Raw genomic sequence first — 9,680 nt, forward strand, 5'->3', positions numbered from 1 at the left:
TCCCTCTGTCCCTCCCTCCCTCCCTCCCTCCATTTTCGTTGAATAATTTTCACCTACGTACATACATAAATATACATATACATGAATATACGTACATGCATACACCAACGTAATAACGAATGGAGTACTCAGGTGGCTGATATCACCGTCAAATTAATCGTCCCATTGTTCGTCGTCCGAGAATCCTTCGATAACTTCGTGAAGCCTAATTAATCGATACTAATGAGAGAATATAATTGAAATAATGAATAATACAAAAATTTTTAACACCGTGTTCTCTTATTATCAATTTACATGATCGAGAGTCTATTACGATTTTTCCCAGACTAAAGATAATAAAAAAATAAAAATGGAAAAATAATCATAGGTTATATGATTAATGTTAAGAATAAAAATTAAATTATATATATATATATAATCAATGTGAAAGATATAATTAAACAAATATAGATAACGTTTTAATCATCAAATTGTAGATTTTGATGCACGTAAGATTTAGGCTTAAAAATGTCGATATAATGGAGAAAAAGAACGTAGAAACTGCGGATGTTTGATAGTTTACGTTGTTGGTTTCTCGTTTGAAAGAAAATGGTTCGCATCTCTGTAAATTTTCTCTCTCTCTCTCTCTCTCTCTCTCTCTCTTTCTTTCTTTCTCTCTTTCTCTTTGTTTGGATAGGTGTGTGAATGCACACACGATCATGGGATCCACGAATGAATTTGCATTAAGGTCGGGATCGTAGCACTTCCACCACATCGTGCTACCGCGAGAAGCTTCTACTTTTCCGCATTACCCACGTTTTTCCTCGACGACGATCACGCCCCTGGCATGTGGTTTCCGCACTCCATCTACTTCTCAACGACCTCTCTCAGAGAGCAACGATGATACGACAAGAAGGTGAATCGGGGCCACGAAAGAATTCCGATTCTCTGGAATTTCAATTATGTTGATCCTATATGTGTATCGACGAAGACGAGAAAAGTCACCTAGCGAATCTCTCTTGTGACCCACCACCACCACCACCACCACCATCACCATCATCACCATCACCCCATCTTTACTTCTACTACTTTTTCATGATCTTTTTGGTATCGACGAATTTTACATTTCCCACTGGAGAAAGTAAAGAGCAATCGAACGGATGTCTCTCTCTCTCTCTCTCTCTTTTTTTTCATTTTTGAAACATAGCCAATTCTAAAGTCCCAATGTTTACCGTTGCTTATTCCCTAAAATAATTTCATGAAAAGAAAATAGAGAATGAACCAAAAAAATAATAATAAAAAAAAAAAATGATACTCGTTGCTAACACGTGGTTTGTTCCTTTTTAAAAAGAACATACGAGTAATGATCGTAGGTGTAGAGAAGAATGTCATTGTCCTATCAACGAACTCTCTGAAACTCTCTCGTTGAAACACACGTCAAGTAAAATTTATTATACTCGTAATCGTAGATCGCACGACAGCGATTCACGCACGCTCGTCATCAACGTTACTTGGGATTTCGTCGCAAACAGAGAATAAAGCGTACGCGAAGCTTGCGTATCTCGTAGTTGTGTTGTCATCGTTGTTGTCGTCGTCGTCAGCTCCAAAGAAGGAGAAGAAGAAGAAGAAGATGATGATGATGATGATGATGAGGATGAGGATGAGGACCACATCAGCTTCGTCTATTTATACACACACCGACGACATAAATGATCTTCTGGATAAAACGGGAGAAAAGGGGATGTGTCGCATAAAGTTGAAACGATTAAAAGAGATTTATCGATGATGATTTATGTTACTTGATAAGAAATTTCTTTTATAACGTTCAGAAAATGAGATTGAGATTGAGATTGAGATTAAAAGAGAATGAGAAAGAAGGAAAGAAATATAAAGAAGTTTAAAAAGTATCGTGTGTATTTAATTAAACGAACTATTTACACGCCATTCGCGTTTATTTCACACACGAAATGAAAGTTTTCTTACAGTATTGTGTTTGGTGTTACTACTCGTGGTTAGAATTTCAACGTAAAAAAAAAAAAAAAAATAAAAATAAAAATAAAAATACAAAAAGTTTGTTAAGTTTTAAGAAGTTTTCTCTCGATAGCTGTTATCCACGAACTTGCCTGATATCGACCGATTCATTTTTCTTTTCGTGAAACAAAATGAATCGAATGAAAAAAAAAAAATATAAAAAGAAAATATATATATAGGTATTTAAGAAAATAAAAAATAGAGGAAGGAAGATATGAAAAGGGGAGAGAGAGAAAAAACAGGAAGAAAAATTGAGAGTAAAAAAAAAAAGCAAACAAAGCCTAGGGGTGATTTACCTCTGCATCGGGGGGTGGTTAGGTGTACGTACCATTGCTTATCGATCGTACGTTAATTGTACTTTTTAAACTCACGCGACGTACGACATTACACATAATATTTGCTTTACCAATCTACCTCGAGCTAACAAACTTCCTCGTTCTTTCTTTCTTTTTATATATTTATTTTCTTTTTTTTTTTTCTTTTTGTTCGTTTGGTTTAATTTCCCGAAGAAAAAGTATAACACGCGTTTTCTCTCTCTCTCTCTCTTAAAACAAAATGAACAATTTTCAGAGAAAAAAAAATAGGTAGTAGCAATCGAGGAAACGAAAATGTTAGTTACTCTCAATTTTTGAAAAGTTACTTGCATGAAATTTGTGCGTCGAATTCTTGAGAACCTTCGAGTACTCGTGTAATTAGAATCTTTGGGTGGGTGGTTTTGTTTCGTATTTTTTAAAAGTAACTCGCTAGAATTAATTTTGAAACAAATTTTGTCGAAAATTTGTAGAGGAAAAATTAAAAGGAAAGTAAAGAGAGAAAATGAAAGACTGACTGAGTGAGTAAGAGAGAGAGAGAGAGAGAGAGGGAGAGAAAAATAAAAAGAGATATCTCGTCTAACTTACGCGTGGTACGTGTGCGGTACCGATAAGAAGAGGATCGTTCCGGGTATCGTCGTCGTCGTCGTTGTCGTCGTTGTATATGTCGGCAAGTAACGTAGCGTAGTGTACGAACATGCTCTCTCTCTCGAGAAATACGCGTGTGCGCGCGCGTGTACACGCACTGCTACGAATAGGATGATAAAGGAAGAGAAGAAGAAATCGGAAGGAGGAAGAAGAAAAAGAAGAAGAAGAAGAAGAAGAAGAAGGATGATGATCATCGTAGAACGTTACCTGTGCGAACGAACGTACGAACGAGTGAGTGAACGAACGTACGAACGTACGAACGAACGAATATGCGAACGTACACAGACAACACGTGTGCGTGTCGAGTCGGAAACAAACTGAAGAAGTAGGAAGGTGGTATCGCGGGAGGCAAGTAGGATAAACAGAGAGAGAAGAGAGAGAGAGAGAAAGAAAAAGAATAAGAATGAAAAAAGGACGAGAAGCAGCAGCTACTAGCACCGACTAGTTACACGTATGAAATAATCTATTATCTGGAAGGGGAGTTATCTGGTGCGGGCATTGAATCGCCAAGGCCGTAGAAGAGTGCCTTCGAAGAAAGAGAGCGCTGTTCTGAGCGGTTCCGAGCAAGACGAAGCGAACTCCGACGGTCAACGAACTCCTTTAGCGATGTCGACGGAAAGAGAAAGAGAATGAACAGGAGGAGAAGAAGAAGAAGAAGAAGAAGAAGAAGAAGAAGAAGGAGGAGGAGGAGGAGGAGGAAGATCGTACACGTATGTATGTATCTACATTGTACATACGTACATACTACTCGGTTAAGTACGTAGAGCAGTCTCGGCCTACCGTTCGTCCGAGAGTTAACCGCTTCGTTCTCCATGCGTTGCTGTTGCTGTTGCTGTTGCTGTTCCTATTGCTTTGGAACAAACTTCAACAAATGTATTTTATCTTTCGTAATTTTAGAAATAGGAACCCGTTTCGAAAGTCACGATTCTTCACAATTATATATATTATTCACCTTTCGATTATTTGTTATTTCATTTTACAATTGTATGGACGATCATAAAACATCATTTTAGAATTTTCTTTAGATTGGATATAGGCTGGATAATATTACTACTGTATGTGTGTGTGTGTGTGTGTGTGTACCTTATCCATCATAATTAGAGTACGCTATCATGAACGAAATGATGTCATATCTTATGTACTATATAATTTAAATACCTTGTAATAACTTACTCGTTGCAATATTTCAAAACGCGTAATCGGAAGTAAGGTATCGTTAAATCTCGTTTCGTAATTTTTTTATTACTTTTTGCTTTTTTTTTCTAAATTCTTCTTAAGTTCTTGTCACGTTTGATAATTAAATGGGAATACAGAACAACCGATTAGATCTTTAAAGTCGTTAATTGAATATCGATTCGAGTTATTCTTAACAGCACCGTTCGTTCCTTTTTCTTTTCTCTTTAAAACATTTTCTCTCTCTCTCTCTTTCTTTCTGTCTCTATCTCTATTTCTATTTTTTTCTATCTTAGTGTCGTTCTCTCCGTCTGATTCTTTCCTTTCTCCTTAGTACGATCCGCGTACAATGCTTGCCAGACGCCACGTTGTAAAACGCAAGGCGCCAGAGAATTAACCTCCTCCCTCCCCCCCCATTCCCTCCCCCCCCCCTTTCTCCCCCCTTTCTTCCTTCTTCCTTCTTATTTATCGCCGGAATTCTTAGCTTCCTTGGATATCCTCTTTACGTTATGACTTATTCATTATGTTAAATCGGTAAACGACATACGTTCACAACCTCTCTCTCTCTCTTTCTTGTTTCTCATTTCCCGTTTTAACATTAACAACAAGGTCGCTATCTCGTATTTATATATATATATATAAATCGAAATAAATGTTGAAAATATACGTAAGAATAAAATTAACGATAAACACGAAAATTATAATAATGAAATTTAAAAAAGAAATTTCTCCTATATATTCTCGTAACAAGTTAAAAATAATACTTTATGAAATGCGAGAGTTTATTTTTGTTATTTTACAAAATAAAAAGTAAATTCAAAAAAAAAAAAAAGAGAAGAAAAACCAACCTCGACCAGAGAAGAGATACCCGCAAGTATAATTAAAATAAATTCATTAATACATACGTTACATTATCTCTCGTACTCATGATAATATTTATGCGTGTATGAGAATGATAAAAAAAAAAAAAAAAGAAAAAAAAATAGTTGAGATTTTGTGGAAGCAAACTGGTAGGTAGGTAGGTAGGTAGGTAGGTAGGTAGTAGTTGTTGGTAGTACGAAAAACTCGGAAAACTTGGGCGTAGATGGGAAACGATAATGGAAAAATAAGTGAGAATAAATTAAAAAAGAAATTATACAGGGAGGGATAGAGGATACTACTATACTCTGATCCGTTCCTCGGAACGAACTGTTTCGAGTTTACATCTTTGTATTGGTGTCCATTCGTGTGAGTACTTTGGCCGTGAGGTATAATAAAACTCGCTCGCATACATATCGTATGGGATAAATATTTGTGCCGTAACAAACGTAACAAGCTTGTTTTATCGTGGTGGTATCTTGGATGCACGCAGTGCTATTATGCGAACATAATTGCTATGCTTGCGTAATGTAGGAGTTAATCTTACGTAAGTCCAAACTGTTTTCTCTCTCTCTATCTCTCTCTCTCTGTCTCTCTGTCTCTTTCTCTTTCTCTTCTTTCTACCACCTGTAAAATCTCGTAGAATAAATCATTCTCGCGTCGCATAGAATAATGCGATGTTGATTTAGGTTCAAACATGAGACCCGTAACCCGAAGCAATTGCCAGAGGCGTGCATGAATATTTAGATGTTACGTTTGACCAGAAATACAACACACGAAAATGGGATTGCTCTGGAGAGAATGGAAAAATGAAATGCAACATTAACGAGCCAGTCAACGTAGTTCTCTTCGGTCCAAGCTACGAACGTCAAATATCTTCGATTACACAAAAATTATTCAGTTTTTTTTTTTTTTTTTTTTAACATACACTATTTCTTTTGGTAGTAGTCAGTCACCAGTAACAATGAACATTGTGATAATATGATTAATTATACACAAAAGATGTCAAGGAATTTTTTTGTTTTTTTTTTTTTTGTTTTGTTTTATCCTTCAATTAATTCAAGAGAAAGAAACACATGAACGGAAATTCTCGTGCGAGTGCATTTGTGGGTATATGCATCTGTATAAACACGAACTAGATGAGAGAAACGAGCACGAGTTTAGATCATATATGTGTGTGTATATGTGTGTACATGTGTGTGTGTGTGTGTGTATGTAGCCACAACCCAGAGCATTGGCGAGAGCGAAGTGAGAATCGCGATACGATGAAAAGAGAGAACTTAGAGAGAAAGCTTACGTGAGTTTGTATTAGCTACTTGTAGTATGTGTATGTGTCGAGTTTGACGCGCGCGAAAAAAGGGGAACCTCAAAAGAAAGGGAAAGAGAGAAAGAGGAAATGGCCTTTTCCGCCTTCTCGACGTTGCACAGCCTTGAAAATATAGGTTGACTAGGCTCCGAGTGAAGGAGTTGAAGAAGGAGGCGGCGAGTGCTTGAATACTTGGGTCGCGCCCAAGTATTCTTCGATAAAAGCCTCCGGAGTAGCTTTGTGTTACAGCCCAACCCTTTTTCTCTGCAAACTTCTCTTTTCGATGTTGGTACGTCGTAATACTTTTTGCATATTTCGTTCACGCGCCATCGACAATTCGACGGTTGTCATTAGTTCTTGATAAGAAAAAAATAAAAAGAAAAATTATAAAGAGAGAGAGAGAGAGAGAGAGTTCTTTGGTATTTAATCCTCTCTCTTGTAATTTCTTCGTCATCTTAGAAATGGCGAATAAATATTTTACACGAAGATAAATTAATAACAAGCTCATCTTCGTCGTCGTAGTTGAGATCGCAACTTCTTTCATAATTTAATGAATTTCTCTTTTATATAAGAAACTGAAAAGAAGCGTAGCAGAAAATCGAGACAAATTTAAAAACGTAAATGATAAATCTATCGGTTAATAAGAAAAATCAGAATAACTGAAGAAAGTTGTCTTTCAAAGAAGACAATCGTCACTTGGTTTCTTCATCATCTATTGAACTACGTTCGAGCATTCACATGATAGAGACTGTAACTAGATCGTAGGGTGTTCGTCCAATGAAACGTATCTACTTAACGATCGTTCCGCTACCCCGAAGATCATAGATTCGCAATTAGAAGGAACGCTCGAACGGACTATGTGTTGCTGCTACACAACTGACGTTTATACTCGGCCAAATCAAACGGAACTGAAGCAAAGCTAACATCGATGTATCGAAGTAATTGGAGTTTCCCAACGTGACCCTTTCGACGAGTATATTACGTCAATGACGACAACTTTTTTCCCTCTCTCAAACTCCAACACGGGAGGGTTCGCAATTAAATACCACTAGAAAAAAGTATAATCAGTTGGACATAAATCATCGAACACAAAAGGCCGTAATCAATGGGTCTATTTTTTTAAATCGACTTCTACTGTTATAATAATAATAATAATATTCGTTTGTATTAATTTTGTTTAATAACCGATCAATTGAATTATTCCACTTATCGTTCGAGTCATATATTTCTCGTCAAATTATTGCCACCCCATGGTAGTTACGTATGTAACGATAAATTCATTTGTAATGAGCCACCGTGAAAATGGATGTTAGAATTATTATCGGAAAATCCGTAATAATCGGCAAAATTATGATACCAATCGACAAATGTTGTTTTTTTTTGTATCGTCCACTAAAACGAGTTCAAAAGTCGATGTGCCTGCCTGCCTGCCTGCCTGCCTGCCCCGCATGCGTACACCAATTCAACTTCGATACTTTTACAGTCAAATAGAACCATTTACAAAAATTCCTGTCGACTAGTAGTAGTAGTAGTAGTTGTTTCTCTTGTATCGGTCAACATCTCGTTAGTAGTGTCCTAATCGTTGCGCAATTAAAAATAAGATAAAATTAAGATCGTGCGAGAGAGAGAGAGAGATCGTTGACAGTGATCGTGGATCATATACCGGTTTTGTGTATGCGTAATTAACCTTACCGTAAAATTCACTAGTGTGTCTTACCAGTATTAATCACAGTAAAGTGTATTAATTTCTTCAACGATCTTAAATTAGTTACGGTAGTTTAGCTCACGGATATAATCATAATAAATTTCATTGGTTAATGTCAAGGGATTCGCGACTTGTCCATGGTGGTGGTGTGGTGATTCTTCTCTCTTTCTCTCTCTTTCTCTCTCTCTTATTCTCCTTTTTTTCTTTACCTCTTTCAACCATCTTGCCAATGGAAGAAACGATCTCTCCTATCGTCGTAAAACAAGCAAACGTCTTTGTCAATCGGACGTAATTATAAATCGTCGTCTCTAAGCGCGTCCACCACCAGCAACAGCAGCAATAGCAACAGCAACAGCAGCAGCAAAAGCAACAGCAGCTGCGGGCGAGTGCACTCGATCGTTGTGTTCCGCTTCAGGGAAAACGGTTGCGATTGCGGTCTACGCTAACGAAGTGGCAGTGAAAAACGATGAGAACGTTTATATAGGCGAACCTTTGGTTCGCGTGCAGGTACACGTACACGTTGTACTGTCTGCAAACACAGGGCATATATGTTCCTCGTGTCCTACGATGCGAAACGCTTTCCGCGAAGGTATCGGTAAACGATTGACGATGCCGAGCCAACGACACCCCATTTGCTTACGTCCTCCCACTACTTATCTAGCTAATACTTTTCTCCTCCTCTTCCCTTCCTTTCCTTCCCCATAGACCTTCACCAAAGCTAGCTAACTCCTATGTCACCGCAAAGATTGGTCTCTCTACTGTGTTTGTTGTACCTTTTTATTTTTTAAGGGGAGAAAAACAACGAATATATTTATCACATAAAAATTTAAATCAACATCTTATACTAAATTAAAATTAATATTTCAAATGAAAACGTACTTTTTTTTTTTATAGAAAACTTATAAAACACAGCGTTCAGTGTATGATGTTTGTTAAACTGGACATTTTAATTGACTTTTTTTAATTATTTACCTGTTCTTCAATGTTGTCTACAAAATGTTTGCATAAGAAAAAAAATTACCCTCCTTCGTACTAAAAGAAATTCAACAACGTTAGTATAAATGAATAAAGAAAGGGATCAAAGAGTTATTTGCAAAGATTGCATTTTTTTTTTTTTATTTCTTTCATCTTCAAAATCATCCGAGTATTGCAGTATAAAAAGAAAAAAAAAGTAAAAAAGGGAAGTGTATAAAGAATGACTGTCAATAGAATTCTATCCTTATTCCAACTTATTCGCGTAATACGTCTGCTTTAAGAAGCAAAAGCTCCCAGAGCTTTGTTTCAGTTTGTTTAGAGTAAAGTGTGGATAAACGATTTAAAGTTTTTCTACTTTATATTTTATTTCTTTTTCCTTTTTCTTTTTTTTTGTTTTCCTCTTATTTTCCCTTTTGTCTCTCATTCGTTTTATAGTCGTCCTCGTCCTCGTCTTCGTTGTTGTCCTCGTCGTCGTCGTCGTCGTCGTCGTCGTAGTAGTGCTTTTCGGTGGAGAGTCTCTTGCACTCGTCGTATAACGTAAGTCTTTAAAAAAAAAAAAAAAAAAAAAAAAAGCGAAAAAGAAGAAAAAAAAAAACGTAGCGAAACACGGTGAGCAATAAAACCGTAGGTCGCTAGTTGTTTTCCAGGAAGGTTACCGGTTCCTCTCCTCTCCTCTTCTCTCCTCAGCACATCG

Source organism: Polistes dominula, unplaced genomic scaffold (assembly GCF_049000335.1).
Source record: "Polistes dominula isolate Pdom_NZ unplaced genomic scaffold, Pdom_raw_medaka contig_31, whole genome shotgun sequence".
NCBI lineage: Eukaryota > Metazoa > Arthropoda > Insecta > Hymenoptera > Vespidae > Polistes > Polistes dominula.